Genomic DNA, 22,882 nt, shown 5'->3' with positions numbered 1-22,882 from the left:
GAAAACGACTATACTACCCAAAGCAATCTACAGATTCAATGCAATCTCTTTCAAACTACCAATGGCATGTTTCACAGAGCTAGAACAAAAAAATTTTACAACTTGTATGGAAACACAAAAAACCCCGATTAGCCAAAACAATGTTGAGAAAGAAAAATGGAGCTGGAGGAATCAGGCTCCCGGGCTTCAGACTGTACTACAAAGGTACAGTAATCAAGACAGTACGGTACTGGCACAAAAACAGAAATATAGATCAATGGAACAGGATAGAAAGCCCAGAGATAAACCCACGCACATATGGTCATCTCATCTTTGATAAAGGAGGCAAGAATATACGATGGAGAAAAGACAGCCTCTTCAATAAGTGGTGCTGGGAAAACTGGACAGCTACATGTAAAAGAATGAAATTAGAACACTCCCTAACACCATACACAAAAATAAACTAAAAATGGATTAAAGACCTAAATGTAAGGCCAGACACTATAAAACTCTTAGAGGAAAACATAGGCAGAACACTCTATGACATAGATCACAGCAAGATCCTTTTTGACCCACCTCCGAGAGTAATGGAAATAGAAACAAAAATAAACAAATGGGACCTAATGAAACTTAAAAGCTTTTGTACAGCAAAGGAAACTATAAACAAGGTGAAAAGACAACCCTCAGAATGGGAGAAAATATTTGCAAACGAAGCAACTGACAAAGGATTAATCTCCAAAATTTACAAGCAGCTCATGCAGCTCAATATCAAAAAAACAAAGAACCCAATCCAAAAATGGGCAGAAGACCTAAATAGACATTTCTCCAAAGTAGACATACAGATTGCCCTCAAACACATGAAAGGGTGCTCTAATCATTAGAGAAATACAAATCAATACCATAATAAGGGTATCACCTCACATTGGTCAGAATGGCCATCATCAAAAAATCTACAAACAATAAATGCTGGAGAGGGTGTGGAGAAAAGGGAATCCTCTTGCACTGTTGGTGGGAATGTAAATTGATACAGCCACTATGGAGAACAGTATGGAGGTTCCTTAAAAAACTAAAACTAGAACTACTATATGCCCCAGCCATCCCACTACTGGGCATATACCCTGAGAAAACCATAATTTAAAAAGAGACAAGTACCACAGTGTTCATTGCAGCACTATTTACAATAGCCAGGACATGGAAGCAACCTAAGTGTCCATCGACAGATGAATGGATAAAGAAGATGTGACACATATATACAATGGAATATTACTCAGCCATAAAAAGAAATGAAATTGAGTTATTTGTAGTGAGGTGGATGGACCTACGGGCTGTCATACAGAGTGAAGTAAGTCAGAAAGAGAAAAACAAATACTGTATGCTAACACACATGTATGGAATTTAAAAAAAAATGGTTCTGAAGAACCTAGGGGCAGGACAGGAATAAAGACACAGACGTAGAGAATGGACTTGAGGACACGGGGACAGGGAAGGGTAAGCTGGGACAGAGTGAGAGGGTGGCATTGACATATATACACTACCAAATGTAAAACAGATAGTGGGAAGCAGCTGCATAGCACAGGGAGATCAGCTCGGTGCTTTGTGACCACCTAGAGGGGTGGGATAGGGAGGATGGGAGGGAGACGCAAGACGGAGGGGATATGGGGGTGTATGTATACATATAGCTGATTCACTTTGTTATACAGCAGAAACTAACACATTGTAAAGCAATTATACTCCAATAAAGATGTTAAAAAGAAATAAACTTGTATGATTAAAACAAAAAGGGGGGTTTCAGATCTCGCCTCTTTCTAACAACAATGCAAAGACAGAGAAATTGGGACATTCACTAAATCTGACTTTGCTAAATGATCCCAACTTTACAAAAAAGACAGGGATTTTTCAGTTAACAAAGAAAATCATATCAACAGACATGCAAACCTAAGATGAATCAATAATATTTGGATACTCTTTAACATCTGCAATTATGGTTTAATAATTTCTCATATATAAGTCCAGCTTTACATTTTTCTTTCTTTTATTTTTGGCTTTCGCTTATTAATCTAGATGGTCATGGCAGTTGTTCCTTGGCAGTAATGAAGATAGTTGCATGGAAAGAACAGGAGGAAGGTGGTTTAAATAAGACTGCTTCAAAGACGCACCATCATCATATACATATTTTTCAGGCTAAGAAATTTTAGAGTTAGAATAATGCAAACAGTTTTGGTTTAGAAATCACTAGAGAATTAGCTGGGAGTTTTTGAAAGGCATCTGAGGAATTTTTCCACCTCGTGGATGATGAAGAAAACATCAAGAAAAGTTAATTAGTCAATGCTAAACCAATATGTGACTGGGACAATGACACACACTTGTGAACGAGACTTTCGAGAAGGGAAGTCCGAAAACAAAAACCCCATATTGTGAATATGACCAAGGGGGGAAAAGGAAGCAAACAGACATGGTTCAAAGAAGCTCTCAGCAAATGGCATGCCACAGTGCTTCCTTCCAACTCTTATTTTGATGTTTAGTCTTCATGAGGTCTCTAGAATATAATTGACTTTTGCTCAGAGCACCTAATGTGACATGGTTCAAATGAAGACTCAATGCCAGTCTAAGAGGATGACAAGAAAACCTTGTTAAAAAGACTCATTTACTTGTTAACAGAGTTTTTCTATACACTTTTTTTATGCTGCCCTCTAGGATTCATTTTTATTTATTTCCTCCTAAGGTTCCATATCTTTTATGACAGTCTTCTTATTCATGTTGCCCAGAAACAAAAGAGCCTGGGGTTTCCTGACACTGGTGCTTTTAAGATATGCTCTGTTCCCCAGTTTTGAGCAAAAGTCAAAGGAAAAGATAATATATGAGTACAGGGAGACCCGAAGCTTGACAAAGGATCCCCCTCTTTCTAGAGAGAGAAGGGCTCTTCCTCATTAGGAATAAAAGCCCAGAAGCCACAAGCTGACATCAGTCCCTGCAACCCTTGGCTTCTTCAAGTCATCAGAGTATCCAATAATAGCCCTATAGTGTCTGAAAGCATGAAAACCTCTCATACCCAATAATAACCTATTTTTCTGGTTATCTTTTTGTTCTAACACAATGCACAGCATGTGTTCGTGTAACCAAATATACCGATTTGCTATGAACCTGCATATAGGATTATAAAATTCATTAATTGAAGATCCTGTGAAAAGTAGATAATAGCTAACACTAACTGTATTCCAGGTATTGTACTAAGAATTTCCCTTGCATTGTTTCATTTAAACCTCACAGTAACAGTACGTTGAAATGTTATTAATTTAACTGTTTTACAGAAAAGGAAGCTGAGGCTTAGAAGGAAAAAGTCAAAAGTTTGGGTAAACAGGTATCAAAAGTCTTGCAGGCATTAAACCCACATTCAAAGCAGAAGGTCTGATTCAAGTATGGAAGACAAGGAAACATTTAGATAGGTGGCTAAAATGCTTGTTTATCCTCACTGCCTTAAGTTTGGAGATTCAGTTTCTTATGATGGGTTCTGAGTAGGTCTGATACTCGGCCAATATTTATAGGTAAATCTCCACAGATTATACAGATTATTAAAATATTTTAAACATCCCCTACAGGTTGGTAAAAGTGCCCTGGCCACACTGGCTTCTCATCCAGGATACTCTTGATATAACAACTAATGAGTTAATATGCCCAGTTAACAAGGTTCCAGAAACCTACTCTGACTAATTGATGCTGAGCCAGTCTCTCAAAGCCTTGCCTCCTGGTTACTGCCAGTGGCTCCCACAGGGATCCCCACAGGTTGGCTGGCCCTTGTCCTGTCCTTGTAGCTGTAGCAACTTCAGTCTCCATAGGAATTTGAGGGAGCCAGGGAGAGACAGAAGAATCTGGAAGTCTGGGCTGGCTGGTGGGTTGGGGTGGGTACTATTGTAGATGTAAATATTTAAGATATCATCTCTGGGAGACCAGGAGAAAAATGCAAGTATTGATAAAATGAGGTATTCTCCATTTAATAGAATAGGGTTCTCAATCACATTTAAATGGGATCTACAAGAAAAAGAAAAACTGGTCTCCAAATGCAAACACGAAATTTAAGGTACCACTGCTGGGTATATATCCAAAAAACCAAAACCAAAAACACTGATTGGAAAAGATATATGCACCCCAATGTTCATAGCAGCATTATTTACAATTTCCAGGAATGGGAGCAACCTAAATGTCCATCAACGGATGAATGGATAAAGAAGATGTGGTATATATATACACACAATAGAATACTACTCAGACATAAAAAAGAATGAAATTTTGCCATTTGCAGCAGCATGAATGGACTTGGAGGGCATTATGCTAAGTGAAATAAGTCAGACCAAGAAGACAAATACTGTATATCACTTATGTGCGGAATCTAAAAAATACAACAAGCTAGTGAATATAACAGAAAAGAAGCAGACTCACAGATATAGAGAACAAACTAGTGGTTACCAGTGGGGAGAGAGGAGTGGGAGGGGTAAGATAGGGGTAAGGGATTAAGGGATTAAGAGGTACAAACTATTAGATATAAAATAATATAAGCTATAAGAATATATTGTACAACATGGGTACACATAACTATAAATGGAGTATAACCTTTAAAAATTGTGAATCACTATACTGTACACCTGTAACATATAATATATACATCAACTATACTTCAATTAAAAAAAAAATTTAAGGTAAAACAGTATAAACAATTCTCAAAATATTAACAAGTGTATAGATCATAAAATTATCACAAGTGAAAATCGATTATGGTTCAGAAACTCTGCCACTTGTAGTGAAGAGATAAAAATCTCTAAAGCTTTGTCAATTTGTCATTTTTTGGATCAATATTAATCATTTACTTAAGCAATAGCAGAGTCCTTGGTAGAGATTCCAAGGTTAATAAAAAGAGTAAAGTTCTGAAATCCAGTAAAGTTCCAATGATCATATCAGTTGGAATATTAGCTGGAACAGGTTTATACTTGTCCCATCGTTTTGGGGGAGTAGGTGGGCAGTGAGGTACTTATGCTGGGAGAAGAGGAAATGACAAGGGGGGTTGAGAGTAAGGTACTAGCACAAACCTCCCAAATTCTGGGTAGTTGATCTATAGAATACGCTTGTAACAGTTTATGCATTCTTCTACTCTGAAATTCAGTGGTGGCTTTCTGCCATGTTTGAGCTTGCTTTATAAGGCACTTGACAATGTGTTGAAAAGAGGTTTGCTGAGTTATTTGTGTCCTTGCCTTATTTTTTCCACACCACCAGCAAGCAAGTTCTTAAGGGTAGAGATAGCACTGGCAATGAAGTATCCATTTAGGATGGACCTGAATTTTTAGCATTGTTTCTAACTAAGAAAACTGCATTTTGAGCTAAACCAGTTAAGTTATAAGCAAAGTCCTGAGAATCTATATTTAGGTGAATTGTTTATTACTTGAATATTTTACCATTTTCAACTGGGTACCTCCTTTAAATCAAATATTTCTTTGGGATTCTTGAATGAATTATCCATTGTTTTTTGTACTTTCAAATTTTTTGTAATTGTAAATACAATAAATTCATAACCTAGTTACTACTAAAGATTAAATTGCATTGGACTTTTCTCTTCAAAGGCCCAAACAAAGAATTCCTGGACCCAGTCATAATGCTTGTGAGCACAGTCCTCTAAAATATAGGGAATGTTAATACTGTAATTCACAGCAGAGCTCTGCAATCTTTAACGTAATAAAACGCAACCAAAAACTCATATGACTGGAAGAATATTGCTGTCTAGTGTTGAAATGGATCATTTAAAAAATTGGAACTAAGTGCTGAACAGGGAAATCCACAATAAAAATGGCAGCAGTAAAGGGAAAAAACAGCTTTCATAAAGAATGTCAACATTTCCTTTCATATGGATGCTTCTGCTAAAATATGTTAATCTGATCATTTTGATTTACTGGTTTTGCTTAATATTTACAAAAGGCCAATCATGTAGAATTTTACATCTTGTAGTAGACATTCCATGGAGTTTTAGTATAATCTCCACCACCCCCAAAAGAAAAAAAATGATTAACGCTGTGGCCAGGGATATGAATGCTATAAAAATGAGACAAGATGGTAACACACTCCTTTTGTAAAGTGCAACTAGAGCTTCAAAAAGTGGCCATGAATCTTACTTAACACATGGAAAATATATACATGCCTGAAGTATATGCAATCGATCTACCTCTGCTTCCGGATTTCTAGGTATTTCGGAATATTGTTTGAATTAAGGCATATTATCAGGCTGTGACTGTGTTTCACTTCCATAATAGCAGTTTTCCTGAACAACTCTTAGGCACTGATCTGAAAAACAGCCACGTGAAGTTCTTGGCTATTTGCTGGAAAAATGGTGAAGAGCCAAGTGACCTCCTAAAAATGCAAATGGGAGAAATTTTTCTCAGCTGTCAGCATCATTCATTCATTCTGGAAATAGTTATTAAATATCTGAAATAGCTGGGCTTCTCCTGAGCAGCCAGTTTGTTTTTATCTCATTGACATTACAGATTCCTTCGCTGATGGCATTTCCCTTTTTGCATAGACTGCTAGAAAGCTCAGAGCCAAATCTGGCAAGGACATAAGACCTCATGGCACACATTTTATATTAAAAAAACCCTAATCTCAACCCTTGCTGGTTTCATTTCATTGTAAGTTAACAAACATGTAGTGAGCATGCAACATGAATCAGGTACTCTACTTGGGTTTTCTCTTTCCAATTTCTGTATTTATTAAAGACAAAACTTTTACATTTTATGTGCCTTCCTAAGCTATTGAATACAGAATTCTAGGTTCCTAATTTTTAAGGGTACAGATTGCAGCCATAAGACCACACTTCTCCAAACTAGAGAATTAACTCGCCTCAATTCCTGGCAAGAAAGATGGTTTTCTATAAATTCCAATCACATCATATGGTTTGGTGCAAAACGAACTATCTATATGCATGAAGCTAATTGCTTAATAGCCCTACTAACATATGCTTTCTGAAAAAAATGTACACACACATACACATACAACAAATGTAATTGGTGGAATCCTTTGCTTAAAGGTCTCTGGAGTCTTAGCAGAAAGTTGTAAGCAAACCAAGAAACTTGCATACAGAATTATTCATTTATTCTACCCTTTGAGTCAAGTGAAAACCAGGAAGCACTATTCGTCTTGAAAAGCTATCTGGGTATTTTCTTTTAAAAGCAATTTCCTCAGATGAACAAAAATGAAATGTGTTAAGTTTTTCTTGAGGGATAGTAATAGCAAGCATAACAGGATCAGAAGTATTTATCTGAAAAGTCGTCATGCAAGAAAGTTGCCAGCTCAATAATTTTTAAAAGTTGAATATAGGTAGTACACTACTCTAAGTACAACCAAGAAGTGATTATAAAAATATAAATGCATTCTTATAAAATAACATTCCAAATACTTAATACAGAAATTATTTTAAAAGTAATGTATTGTCCTCTTGATAGAATGGTATCACAAAATTTAATGTTCTCATTTCAAAAGTCTTTGTCTAGGAAGCTCAATCAGAAATCAAGATTCAACATCTCAATTATAGAATAATCATCTCCCTCACAGTTTCATAAAGAAAGCAATGTAACTGTATCATGGAGGTGAGAATTATCTCTTAATCATTTCTGTGTCCCAAATAAATACCTGGCACAGTGCTGAGGAATTAGCAAGAATTCAATAAATGGCATTGGTTGAAAAAATAAATCAATGAAATGGTCAAAGACTGTTAGCGATAGAAGGCGATACTAAGATTTTTTTTTTAAGAAAGTTGAAGCCACAGTTGATTTAACTGCCATTTATTTAACTTGTGACTCAGAGAAAAACAATAAAGACTAGACTCCAAATTTCTTGACTTCTAGACCAATTCTTTTTCATGTCATTATTTTTTTTAATGTAAATCAAGGATGACATTATCAAGCTTTTATCTGGAGAGTCCTTGTGTCATAAAAAAGGATGCAGTAATTCACTTACAACACAATGGCTTAATATAATTCAGCAAAATAGCTGAACATAAATGACTCTGGGGGAAGAAGAGCCTCTCAGAGCAGAACAAGACAATGCTCAGTGGAAGGCAAAAGGAGAGTGGGTATATAATAGAAGAAAGAGAAAAAAAATGTCTCTCAAGATGAGGGCACCAGGACTGGGAGAAAGGTAAGGGTCCAGTATTGTGATGTCATTATAATGTATATTCCAGGGAGTTGTTTTAATGCAAAATGGTTCTCTAAGAATTAAAAATTGAGCTCTTTAAAGAAGAGGTGCAGTTGAGTGGTTTCTCTTTTCCCACAAGAGAAGTCTTGGCCTATCCAAAAGAAATGTTAGATCCCCAGGAAGATTACCAAATTCTAGGGTTAGCATGTCAAAATGTAAGGTGGTAAGATGTTTCTTTGGTCATCTCAGTTCTTGCCTTGTGTACTAAACCACATCTAAATAGATTAAATAAAAACAGGAAAAATTTTCAACTAGTCCAAGTTAGATACTAGATAATCAAATGATTGGCATTTCTTAATTAGATTGTATCCTAACAAATGACAACATAAAAAAGATTATCTGAAAGAGCTAATTCATTAATACTTTTTGGAAATAGGTGAGTTTTGTATTGATTAGTTATTTCTTTAGTCAAATACTTATTGCATGCCCTCTATGTGTCAGCCATTATGCTAGGTGTTGGAAATATAAAGGTAAGCGTTGCTGTATGTTCCCTGCTTATAGATCTTATTCTAACTGTACATCATTGCAAAAGGAAAAGAAAATAAAAGCCTGCTGATTTTAGAGACTAAAACAACAACAAAACAGTATCTTCCCGAAGAAAGTCTGTATTTTATGCTAGAAAATATATAATATTTATTATGTACAATTGGCCCTCCATATTTGTGGGTGCAGCATCCATGGATTCAACCAACTGCAAATCAAAAATATCTCCCCCTAAAATTCCAGAAAGTTCCAAAAAGCAAAGCTTGAATTTGCCTGGACAGCAACTATTTACATAGCATTTGCATTTTATTTACAACTATTTACATAGCATTTACATTCTATTAGGTATTAAGTAATCTAGAGATGATTAATCCCCACCAGGGATTGATTCCAGGACCTTCTGCAGGTAACAAAAACCACGGACGCTCAAGTCCCTTATATAAAATGGTGTAGTACAATGAGTACAAGTGACCCCTCCATATCCGTGGGTTTCACATCCACAGATTCAACCAACCACGGATGGAAATTTTGACCTGCAGTTTGCTGAATCTGCGATGCGAAGAGCTGACTCTATATTTATTGAAAAAAAATTCACATATAAGTGGACCCATGCAATTCAAACCCATGTTGTTCAAGGATCAACTGTATACGGGCAGATGTACATAGGTTATAAGCGAATTCTATGATATTTTATATAAGGGACTTGAGCATCCTAGGATTTTGTCATCTGCAAAAGGTCCTGGAACCAATAACCCATGGATACCAAGGGATAACTGTACTTAGATAACATGAAGGCTGCTTTAGATAACAAAGGCAAAAATTTTTATCTTTCTGATTATGTAATATATTATAATTGAAGGAAAAAGTTGGAAATAACAAAAAAGTATAAAGAAAACTAAAATCACCTGCAGTCATACCAACATCTCCCCCCCTTTTTTCCTATATATATATATATATATATATATATGTATTTTACCAGACTCAGCTCATATTGTGTAAATATTTTCATATTTTCTCTATTTTATGAACATTTCTATGTAACTAAAATTCTTCAAAACTTATATATAGTGTCTGAATTCCATTGTATCATTCTTTTTTTTTCTCCCCAAATTCTGGCCAAATCTCTTACTATCTTTCACTGAATAACCTATCTTATCTACATTATTAGGAGCTTCTGTCATATTTGATTCACAGAAATGCTAGGGTTAATTTTATGCTTATCTGTTCCATTTTACTAATATAAGTGTAGATTCTGGCTGTAGTCATATCATGCCACTTAAAATACGGTGTTAGAAAATATTTTCATATTTAATATATGATATTAATATATTTAATATATACTTCACCTTTGCTATTCTGAATCCTAACCATTTTAGAATAATTTCTTCATGTTCCTAAAATAATCCCACTAGGATTTTGATTGATGTGCTAACGTTACACCTATACATTAATTGCTATCTTTACAATATTCCCATTCAGAAGCATAATTCTTTACATTTATTTGTCTTTTTATATGTTGCTCAGGAAAGTTTTGTAATTCTTTCCAGATAGGGGTCTTGTGCAATTTGTATTAAGGATATTACCAGATATTTTATAATTGTGATTGTTACCATGAATTTATTTTCCCTTTTCCTTACCCCAAAATCAAGATACTATTGATGGATAGGCATTTTTTAAGTATATTATTTACTTTGTATCTTGCCATCTTAATTAATTCTCTTTTTAGTTCAAGTAGTTTTCCAGTTGATTCACTTGGGTTTCTCCATGTTATAATGTGAGCAACATAAATATATGTTTACTTAAGGTGGGGGTCTGAAAATGTATTAGAAAAGTCGTATTATGTCAGCCCATTCCCATTATCCCAATTTATCACATTCTTCTGAAACAGGATGAATAAGCCCTGGGCAATTTTAGGTATGTTTGATGTAAATTATATTGTATGTGATTATATATTTCATGAAAATGAAAATTTGCTCTCCTTTTTTCTAATAAATCTTGTGTCATTTCATTACATTACTGAATTGTCTAGAACTTCCAGAATAATTTTAAATTATAGTGCTATGCTAGGCATCTTTGCCTTGTTCCAGATTTTGATGAGGATTGTCTCTACTATGCACAATATAGTGGCTGTTTTCTAGGCACATTTGAAAGGCTTTCATCAAGCATAAACAATGAATAGTAACTGTATTAATATATTTACTTCCAGTGGTATTGGGAAGACCAAGGATGGTGGTCATACAGCAGAACTTTCATGTTACCTTAGGGAGTTTACCGAATGGAACACTTTCCCTTCTTTAATAATTCCTGGGTCAGCAATACTTCTTTGTGTCCTGAAGTAGTGACTGGATTTATTGGGACCTTCAAACAAGCTTCCATCCTAGAATGTGCTCAACAAAAATACATTTCCACTTAGGGGAAAAGGCTGTAACTCTCTAAGAAAATACTGTATTATTTTAGCTTGTTACAGTGACCTAACTTATCATTTTCTTTTGAGACAGCATAATCTAGCCCTAAGCAATCACTGGTATATTTTAGCACTAAAACATTTGCTGAATACCATGTAGAGCTTAATGAATTTTATTGACATTTGCATTGTTTCATAAAGAAACATTCTTTAAGATCTGTGATACTATCCAATCTAATATAATTTTTACATGGTTTTCAGTAGCTGGTCATTCAGTGACAGGCCAGTTTTTGCTCACAGGCTGATCCAGTTTAGCACTCACAGACAAGCAGCACAAAAAAATAATTTATTTCCTCTCGGCTTTAACAAAGTCAAGCTCTGGAGAGGGAGAGTGGTGTTAGTATATCTGAGCACTTCAGTGAGAAAGATGGAAAATCACTTATGGTGCTCAAATAAAAAGACTGCTTCAGGGTAAAAAAGGAGTCTGGAAAAAACCTGTTTGGGTACATAGCTTTGCTGGGTAATTCTTTCCCATGTCTGTGGGCAAATAAAATACAATTTTCCCCCACTTTCCATTATGGGAATAAAAAGGAAACATTAAGAGTTTAAAAATATATATACATATCTCTGACTTTCTGTAGATAAAGATTGTTAACAGTATCTCATGTATTTCAAATGTATAATTATTTGATTCAGATGCCTTCTTATTTTCTAAAATCCATTTGAGAAATTTGTGCTCTTTTCTGCCAAAGATTTCATTAGATTCACAGATAGAGCAATATAACGTCGTTAAACAAGGAGTGGTAATCTTTTTCAATCCTACTGTGGAACAATGTATAAAAAAGGCAAATGATTTCTAAGCACTTCCAGGGTGCCACTATTCTCCATTTGACCTATGTTAAATGTTCTCATTACAATTATACTTCAAATGAATACAAAATCTCAATTTAATCCCAACCTTAGGAAAATGAAACATATGCTCAGAGGTGAAAGGCCTAACATTACCTAGTTATTTGAATGCACTGCATGTTCTTAACATGGATCATAAGCGAGCTGTCTTTTAATAAATCATTGCACATTCAAAACAATATCTAGCTACCAAATAAATGTCATAAACCTGATAACGCAGAAGAAATAAACAGAAACCTGTGTATTTTAACTATTGAATTCATGATGAAGTCTCACATGGTTCATGTCGACATTTTTCAGAACTCCTAGTTTTCTTTTAAAACATAACCGATTATATTAATTATTTTGTAGGAGATCATTGACAATGAAATCTAGGGCATAGCTTTTTGATAATCTAACAGCACAATTTTTGTCAATGTCAGCCATCACTTTGTATCTTTTGAAATTCTACTTTTGCATTAATTGTCAGACTCCTGAGTAGTCTTTTGGTGGAAATTTTACATTATGTTTTTCAAAAAGGAGGCCTGATTTCAATTAACATTTCCTTGACAAGGTAAAACAATATTGTACATCTAAATTTTTATTTATTTTCCCTTTCATTGTTGGCAATCTCCTAAGCTTGAAAACATTTTTCTTCTCTCTGATTTGACATTTGGCAAACATCAATCGTTCTTGTACTTAAACGTACTGTAGTTGACAGGCTGCTTTTGTTCAAGAACTTCAGCTTATATATTGCCTTAGTATGCCAGCATTTATTTCTTTATTCACTAGCATGATCAGTTACTATTATCCTGTCTTCAGAAATTAAGAGGGTTGCCTGGAAAATTTTTTTTTCTGATAAATTTGATTAAATCAAAGTTCGAATGCTCAGGAGTAAATTTAGAAATTTATTATTGAGAACCTTTATTTTATTTCCTCTGTAAGAGCATTACATCTTTAAAGAAGATTAGTTGGATAAATATTCTGGTGCTCTTAAAACATTATTAAAAAAATTTGCTTCCACACAGGCCTTGCTTATTTAAAACATAATTGTAATATCTTTTGTTTGTCTCTAAATAACTTGGGGTCATATGAAATTACAGGAACACAAATTAAATTCTGAGGTTTAGTCTTCATGTCTTACTTTTAGGAATGTATAATCTTTTTTGGGGGGGTGGGGGAGGATGGGTCATACCCAAAAGTCTGGATAAGAACTTTTATGAGAAAAATCTCTAGCAAAATACAGTGAAGAGAGTCATTCATTCACTATAAATGTAATTAGACTTTCCATCAATGGAAAGATATAACAAAATTTCTCCAAATATATAAAATTTAAAATAAGGAGAGAAAAATAAAATCTGCCTAAAATAACAATAATCACATAACAATATGACTGTACTTTGCAGTGTTGCCTGAGAGGAAGTTTTCCTGTTTAGAGATTCAAAGTAATAGCTGGTTTGTCTGTCAGTTTTTAATTCTGCCTCTCAATGCCTAAAAGAGTATAAAGGGAGAAAGGAGAGAGGGAGAGAAACAAACAAACACTGATAATGAGAAAAGTGAGAAAAGATCAGCAAAGGTTCAAGGCTGCAAATATGATACAAAGTTCAGATTAAAAATTATTCCCAAATTTTACTGGAAAGGACTCATATATTTTATTCCATAAATAAAGGAAATAGAAGGCTTTAGTGACAAAAAAATATTCATGCATTTTATTTTACTTAGACTTTGACTTTTTTTAAAGGAACAGTAAATATATGTAGAATATTTAAAATTCCATATCACTTCAGTTAGTGCCAGCCTTTTTCTTGGTTTATTATTGGTCCTGAGATTTCTACCAGAATATTATCTATGCCATTTTCATCAATGCTTCTGAAATTGTCCTAGAGTGTTGGCGAAATCTGGGATCATCAGGGTGTATTTGGTCCATTTGTACTTGCCAGGGCAGTAAGAATGCAAGAAGTTTTGCCCTAAATCATACATAGACAGTCTGTTTGAATGGGATGTCTCTGGATAGGTCTAAGTTGTTTTGTCCTCTTGACCCACTGCACACTATTAGATATTTTGACTAAATAAAGCTTGGTCAACTTACTCTTCCAATATAATTACATTGTCTATTTCTGTAAGAACTTTTTAAAAAGATTGATCTTATCAAAATTTAGTGTAAAGCTTCTATTTCGTTAGTGGGATCACACTATCATTTTGAAAGCATATAATTAAACTCTATTTCCAATCATCTTTATGGATGTAAACTATCCTACCTTGTTTATCACTATGCAATCAACAAACATTGAATTTGACATGTGCAAGGCAGTGAGCTGGATACTGGGAATTTAGTGGTGTCAGTCAGTACTGGAGGTAACTTGATAAATTTATAACTTAAATGTAAATAATCTTTAGTTCTTAATACCGTTGTAATTTTTTTCACAGTAACAAATCCACAAATTGAAAAAACAAAACACTGTTGGACAATGTGTCCTAATTTTTAGTTTGGAAAAAAAAGGTCACTACTCAAGGAATTTATATTACTTCCTAAGTAAAATAGTAAGTAACCTGGAGGTAATATCAGAGAGCTCCCAGCAGTGTTTAAATACATAGTAGGTCTTCAATACTAGGAGTTGATAGTATTTTAAAAATAAAACAATGGTAACAGAAGTTTTAGAATGACTCAAACTATCATTTTTAACTTAGCAATTGCAAAAGTAAGGCATGACTATATGCATTCAGTATGCATTTAAAGAATACAAAAATATAAAATACAAAAGTCAAAAGTGAAGACCTCTTTTTCACTGGATTTCATTTATTTCTAGTAGTGCAAATGTGATTCTGAAATGGTGTCAAACATTTGAGAGGATGGTGTATTAACCATCCAGCAGTAACCCTTCCTGGAATAACTCAATTTCAAATTGAGGTAATAAAATATAAGTAGATCCTGAATTATATCATTATGTCCTTTTGTCTATGGTTATATTAGAACATAATTTTAAGAAATCTATTGAGGGTAAAAACTTATGCAAGAGGCAAATGTAAAGATTCTTTAAGGGTACCTTTTTCCTTTGGCCTCCCACAGGACAGAGGTGATACTGGGAGAGAACCATTACTGAATCTTCACTTTGCTCACTTCTGCATCCTATCTTTACATACTGTCTGCTCCAAATATTGCTTTCAACTTTAAAATCCTCAAGACCAAACTGATAGCTTGGTCAGAAATCAGATAAGTAAACACAAAAGGCTTAGAAAAAGAAATACCCATCATATAAAATGCAGTATTAACTGAAAGGTAATTAATGCTATAATTCACACATTGATATCATTAAATGGATACGTGGCAACTGAATAAATTACTCACTTTGCCAGTTACTGTAGAAATTAAAGCATTAAAATTCAGAAGTCAGAGTCCTTGTGATATCATTATACAATAAATATTTGGAATATTTCCATCTATCAATAATGCCATCTGTCCTATCCAATACAAATGAACTACAACCCATATGGCTCCTTTCCCCATTGATTACTCTGATGAATGAGATACCAAAACCACTCATAAAACCATCATATTATATGACACTGTCATTAAAAAGATATGTAGAAAGGAAAAACACAAGATGATACTTAATTTGAAACTGTCAAGTCAATTTAGTAAAGTTTTAACAACCAACATTACGATCCTAAGAAGTATCAGTATGTTAAGTAATATTATGGCAGTCTGTATACTCTCCTAGCACCTTCAAAGAAAACCAAAGAACCAAAAAATTTCTGGAAAGAATATAATAGCTTATTATGATATGTTCAAATTACTAATTATTCCAATAAGAATATTCTCAAATATCCTTTCAGGCATGGGTAATTAAATTAAAAACATCTTTCTTTCACTTTATAGAAAATTATAAAATGATCACTTAACTTCTGATAGCAAGTCATTGTTAAAGCAAAACTAGATATATTCCTCATACCTTACAGTCCTGGCCATAAATTTCAAACTTGGCAAAATGATCTTTCCCAAACTCATTTCCTTCTTAGCTAAAAATGTAATCTCTTCCAACAGCAAAACAATGACATACAATGATTCTGTAGCAAAGTACTCTAAGCAGCACCTAAATTGACATTAATAAGCAGGAAACTAAATACCACTAACTGGAACACTCAAATTTTCTGTTTGATATGGTAATTTGCATTACATTTAGTTGTAAGGTGGGTATGGTTGGCTTGCCTAGAAATTACTTTATTTTTCAAAATCTATAAAGATGACCAGTATTTATTTTGCTCCTTAGCCACACTGAAAATATTCTACAAACTTTCCTTAGTGAAACTCTTTCCAAATTGGAACCCACATCTGTGGATATGTAAGAAGAAATACGTTATTAATAAATGTGTTCACTCTATATCAAAACTTAAGTTTAGCTTAAATAATATAGAAGTTTATATTGTCTTATTTTTAACTGGCATTGAATACCAAATGAAGCCACTGAGGGCGGAGGCGGGAGGGAATCTGTGCAATAGCTCAAATTCACATATGTCAGCCACAGCAAAAATTAAATAAAGCACAAAGAAAGCAACTTTCATAAGGATTCTACAGACCCCATGAGTCATGTGGAGAGGAAAGGCTCTCAGATATGCAAGCCTTAGACCCTACTGGATTCGGAGAAACTCCACGTCACAACCAAAGTAAGAGGCAGCTCGTGGGGACGGCTAGCAAACTCCACCTTGTTAGTAGAGGCAGCAATGAGCAGGCTCATTCATGGAAAACGAGGCATCGCCAAACCAAGCTTTGCCAAATCAGCAACAGGCAACATGACCTCTGTGTTCCTGCTGGAGCTAAAGAAACACTCCCACCTCTACAAATATGAAAGCACATAATTTTAAGAGAAATTTCCAGTTTGAGACACTGATTATTATCTGTTACTGTACCAATGCTACATGATTTTAATTGGATCTTTACATTATATTTTAATATCTGGCAGTGTGAGGTTTTCTTATTCTTCCTCTTCCTCTGTACTCCTCTTTCCCTTTCAGTTTCTTCTTTTGGTAAAAATTTCCAGTCTATTTTGGCCTGCTTTATTTCTCCATATCTATTTCAGAATCATTATGTTAAGTACATTCCCTATGAGACTTGATTTTAATGAAATTAAATTTATTTTTAAAATAAAAATATAAAAAAACAGGTATCTTTAAATCATTTCCATTCATAAATATGGTCTACCTTTCCAATTTTTTAAAGCTTCATCTTGCCATAAAGATTTATGGTTTTCTTTACTGAGGTCCTGAAATTTCTTATAGGTTTTGATGCTACTGTACATTGTGTCTTTTTCTCCCATTATCTTTTTAAATTGGTAATTGCTGATATTTAGGAAGTAAAAGATTTTTAGAATTTTCTTCATACCTAGCAATCTTACTAAACTCTAAACTTACTAAAACTCTTACTAGTTTTACTGGTTCTCATGTCTCATGCATTTACTAGGTAGATAATGTCACCTGCAAATAATGATTGTATTGCCAGTATAACTTTTAACGTTAAGAAAGAACAGATTCTTGTAAGTTCTTCCTAGAATAAATTCCAGTTATCAGCTTAATCAATTTTTCATTTAAACAGCCCATTACTTTCTGATGACACAACTGTATAAATAATGCTTTGATCTAAACTCAATATATTTCAGAAATGGCTTTTGATGTCTGTGGGATAACTAGGAGTTACAACCCCAAACCAGGGTACAGATCTCACGCTGAAAAATAGAATTTCTGTTAAATATTTTAGAAGAATGGATAGATAAGGCCCTTTTAAAACGTCCTTGGAGACACAAGGTAAAACTTAACCTAAGTGAGCAAAATATCAGAAAAATAAATGCCCATCCCCAGAAAGTACAGTGTGACATATGGGCAGAAATGTTTCTAAACAGAGTATTTTTCAACATTTTCTAAGAGCTCTAAGCTGCTCTTATAGAACTCTTAACTTATTGCTTTGGAGAATTAAGATAAAGTTAGTGATGACTATAACCTTCTATTAAGCAATCTTCTTTCTCAGTTGTGCACTGCCACTTACGAGGCAGAACGTAACAGCTCAATCAAACCTTACTATGCCGGATTTAGTTCAAACCCTTATGAAATACACTGAGAAAGACTTGATATTGTCTGGAGGAAACCTCTTCATAAATTGCTCTTCTGTAGACTAGAAATAAAATAGGTACTCTAGGTACCTCTTTATGTGTCCTTAAGTTCTTCTGCCAGGTATCCAGAGCAGTCGCAATGAACTTGCTGCCTGTTATGTTAACAGTGAGCCATGAGAATGTGGTGAAGTCCAGTGCCTCTATGCAGAGCTTCCAGAATTTTCAGGGTGTGGCTCAAGGACATGGGAGCTTCTGTTTGTATTCTGCCACTCACAAGTTTCACTGTGCTAGGTACTAGTGCAATTTGCCCAGCAGGGTACATGACTTCTCCAACCTGAAACAGGAAAAGGAAATTAAAGTGTGAAACAAGAAAATATACTTCTATCCTCATTCAAGCTGTTTCTGAGTTCTAACTTAACTGGGAAGAAGGAGATAATAATAACACCTACTTTGGTGTGTTATTCTGAGGATTAGGAGTAATGTATGTAAAACATCTGTTTTATAGAGTTTAGTCTCACAGAGGCAAATCAATATATGGTAGCCATCATTAATATTTCTGAATTAAGACTGAAGCAAATAAAGGTGCAGCTCTGAATAATTAACCATTGTATTTGTTTTACAGGGTGAAATTAATACAAGTATATGTGATTAATGCTTTTATAATATTATATGTCTTCATTCATTGGATGCAGCTATCACTAGGACATTGTTCATTCTTGAAAAGTATTTGAAATAAGATAAGGAGAAAGACCTTGTTGTAAGGCTGTGTGTCCCTCGAGGGTGGCACTATGGTTCAATGGGATGAAGGGCTGTGGTGTTTGGGTCCTGAAAGAGGGTTTTCAATATGTGTGTATAAAGTTATCTGCACCTTACCATTTCAGAGACTAAAGACATAGGATTTTTTAGCTCCTAACAGTTGATAGATCACATTTTCCTACAAATCATCCTCTATAATTGGACATGAATTATATGAGACCATTTTACAAAGCATCTGCTTTCTTTTCTGTCGAGACATCTACTAGATCTTGCTCCAAAAGAGCAAGGAGGATAATAAAGGCTCTTAACGCTCTGATTTTCATAAAAATTCTGCGAATTTTTTTCACTACTGTAAAAAGTAAACATAGGAACTGTTAAGTATATATAGATGCCAAATACAGAGTGGTGGTGAGTAAAAACTTTTTTTTTCTTCTCCATTCTTGAGGTGTATAAATAATTTAATAGAGACTTTGCTGAACTTTTATCATAACTAAAAATTCCTCAATATTAAAGCTCAGTGAAAAGAAATCTCAGTGCCTGGAAGACAAGGCAATCAAACCATGTGACAGTCCCATATGCAACTCCAAATCTGTCCTCATAACTGTCTGTTGAGCTCACAAAAGAGTCACACATGTAGCTATTGGAAGAATATCTTACACAATTTGGCACACAAGTTCTAAGATTAGCAGCTGAAGAGGGGGAGGAGGAAAAGATGAACATAATAGATTAACTGACACCCATCCACCAGTTTTCTAAATTGTTTGGAATGTTAAAAATATTGTTTTGATCAATCTATATATACACCCTCAAATTTGAAAGAGACATGCAAAGCATGTTGTGGTTGAAAGAACAAATGGGTTTAAAAAAAAAAAAAAAAAAACACTATGAAATATATGTCACTGAACAAGGGAGTCCAGCCAGCTCCCAAGTGGCATGTTAACATGATGAAAAGCAAATCCAGGATGCTGTGAATCAAAGAGGCATGGGTCTATTTTTAAAGGGGCCTGTGTCTCCCCATCCTGTTTGCCAAGTCTGGTTTCTCTGGAGAGGTCCAGCCTCCAAAACAGGTAAGCTTCTAAATGTTCCAAGAGTTACCTACCCAACATTTGACTGCTTCCTGCCTTAAAAGGTCTTCGGCACTACACACATCATCCATGTTAATCACTAGACAAACAGAAGAGCTGTTCAACTAGTTCACTTCCCCTGTTCGTGAACAGATTGTTTGAGACATAATATGAATACTAATTAATGATAAAATATCTGTGAGTGTTTTGAAATATGGACGAAGATAGCACTTTTAGAAAGGCGCCCAGAGAGAGCTTTTGTAACAAGCCCCACTGGTCATATGAAGGGTCAGGGTACAACTTGGAGATATGAGAGCAAAATTGGCAGAGATTTTGGCTCCAATTCAGAGGGAAACTGTGGATGATTTTTTTTTTTTTTTTGAATGGGGGGTGTAGGTTGACTTTCTTTTTAACCTTTTCCCTCTGTTAAATTGGAAGAGTTTAAAATGAAAATTCTCTTCAGAAATGGAGAGAAAAACAGCCAGAATTCTGTTAGAGGTCAACTTGAGTAGATGGAGGAGTGAGACGTCTAAATGTTTAATCAGGATTATGGGCCTGTGCTCTGCAGCAAAAGAAATACAAGCAGGTAGGGTCTGTCCCGGTGCTGAGTGCCCTAGGCTGACTCACACTCTCTGATGAAAGGGCTGAGGAAAGTTATTTAAAAGAATATGATCCCTCTTCAATTCAATTCCTGTTTTACAAACAGTTTGCTTAGTCTCAGAGAACTGTACTCATATACATATGGGAAATATGATTTTATGTTAAAGGGCAAAGTGTTTTATTATATTCAATTACAAAGACCAAATAATATCCTTTGCACTAAAAGCCTAAGTTACTGCTAAAATATGTTATCTCCCCTCCTTTCCTTCTAAAATTGATTATTGTATTTTCTCCCTAAAACCTTTTTGAACTTGCCCCATCTGGTCTCAGAAACTTTATCCTCTAATGCTAGTCTTTGTATTGTCCTTTAATCTTGATATCAAACATGAATGCTTAAATAGTGCTTTATAATCTTTGGGCTTCAGTAACTGCAATTTGTTCTAATGCCAAAGAAAGGAGAAGAGGATTATCTAAAATTAAACATAACAAAGTAATTTATATTTGACTGTAGACTTGTTTTTACTTGAATTTTAACAATGGATTATAAAATATTAGAAAAATTCATTTGTCTCACTCAAAGAAATGAAAATGTTTCATGAAAATCTGATTTGGGAAAATTAAACTTGGCCACAGTTTGTATTTCATGTCCAGCTAGCCCTTATCTGTCTGAGGATCAGACTTGGGATTCCTATACTTTACTGGAATAAGATGATTCTTTCCAAGACTGATTCAAGCTTTGCCATGTCCCAAACCTTCTTGGAGACCCGAGAAATGATTAATTATTTGCATTTCAAAGGTTTTCTTTGCATTCAACTAAATTTAGAAAAAAGATATCAACAAATTTGAAATTATCAAAAGAGATGCTGTTAATAGTTGTTGCCTAAAGTGACAGTAAAGTAAGTCCATACAATAAAAAAGGAGGAAGCATAATAAAGACAATTCACTGTAGATAAGAATTTTGTGATACCACACATTTTATGCTTATTGACATCTATTCATATTTCTCTTTCTATGTATTCACCTTTCCCCCACCTCCCAGTAAACTTGCTGTTAGTGTTTGAAGGCTACAGCAAGGCTTTTCCTAAATATTTAGAAAAAAAGAGAGAGAATGCCTTCTGAGGTAACTGGACAAATATACACAGTGTCCTGGGGCAGGTCTTTTCTTGCTGATTGGTTTTTAGGGTTAGCCTGACCCCTTGATTTGGGACTTAATATTTACAGTGGTTCCCACTTCCCTAAAGCCATCTCACCTGGAACTCCTCACCTGGAACTTCTCACCTGGACCACCCTTTACATCACACAGAGACCAACTGAAAGCACCTACCCCTACATCCAGGCCCTGTGCCTAAGATCCAAACCCAGGCAGAGAGCTGGAGTTCTGTTTACCTAGATGGTGAGATAGACAATAAACTTAAAGAAGACAGGGGCCATGTCATCTAATTCTTCCGTGTGTTCCAAGTATCCTCATGTTGATGTTATGTTGTCCAGTAAATACTAGAGGTGGTGGTGTCCTCAGAAGTGACAGCTAGTGTACTGATTTACATATAGGTACTTCAGATTTACCAAGAGCATTCAAAGTGCTGTTAGAACTTTTGAGTTGGCTGGATTTCTACCGTCTACATATCAGAGGGTAAAATAGAAGTTAAAATTGTTTTATAAATAAAGTTGACATGGGGCTTCCCTGGTGGCGCAGTGGTTGAGAATCTGCCTGCCGATGCAGGGGACACGGATTCGTGCCCTGGTCTGGGAAGATCCCACATGCCGCGGAGCAACTAAGCCCGTGTGCCACAACTACTGAGCCTGCGCGTCTGGAGCCTCTGCTCCGCAACAAGAGAGGCCGCGATAGTGAGAGGCCCGCGCACCGCGATGAAGAGTGGCCCCCGCTTGCCGCAACTAGAGAAAGCCCTCACGCAGAAACGATGACCCAACACAGCCAATAAATAAATAAGTTAATTAATTAATTTAAAAAAAAAAGAAAAAAATAAAGTTGACATATAGAATCATTAGGAGCACGGAGTGTGTAGGATTTTCACCCTTTTTATGTTCTTCTGTTGCTCAGGCCCCAAACCTTGGAATCGTCCTTGAATCCTTTCTTTCTTTTTATTTTTTTACTCCTCACTTTCTATCTGCCAAGAAATCCTGTCAGTTGTACCTTCAAAATATATCCAGAATCCAGCCACTTCTCACTAAATTCAATGTTACTTTCTTGATCCAAGTCACTATCATTTTTCATGTGCATTAATGCAATAACTTAACTGGTCCACTGGCTTCTACTCTTGGTAGGACCCATGCTCAAGCCAGTGCCTAAGTGACACTCTTAACATGTAAATCACATCAGGTCAGTCTTCTGCTCGAAACCCTCTTGGTTCCCCACAGTACTCAGA

The 22,882-nt window shown here is 35.0% G+C and overlaps 1 long non-coding RNA gene across 1 annotated transcript in view; it reads right to left on the bottom strand.

Moving 5' to 3' along the window:
• Window positions 1-22,882, bottom strand: part of LOC133085295 (uncharacterized) — a 123,438-nt gene that overhangs the window by 22,027 nt on the left and 78,529 nt on the right. The window contains exon 2 of the long non-coding RNA XR_009699547.1: window positions 18,169-18,412. This is a non-coding gene — a long non-coding RNA (uncharacterized LOC133085295). The remainder of the gene's footprint in view (window positions 1-18,168; window positions 18,413-22,882) is intronic.

This window comes from Eubalaena glacialis, chromosome 2 (genome assembly GCF_028564815.1).
Source record: "Eubalaena glacialis isolate mEubGla1 chromosome 2, mEubGla1.1.hap2.+ XY, whole genome shotgun sequence".
Taxonomy (NCBI): domain Eukaryota; kingdom Metazoa; phylum Chordata; class Mammalia; order Artiodactyla; family Balaenidae; genus Eubalaena; species Eubalaena glacialis.
This window is presented reverse-complemented; position numbering and strand designations above follow the sequence as displayed.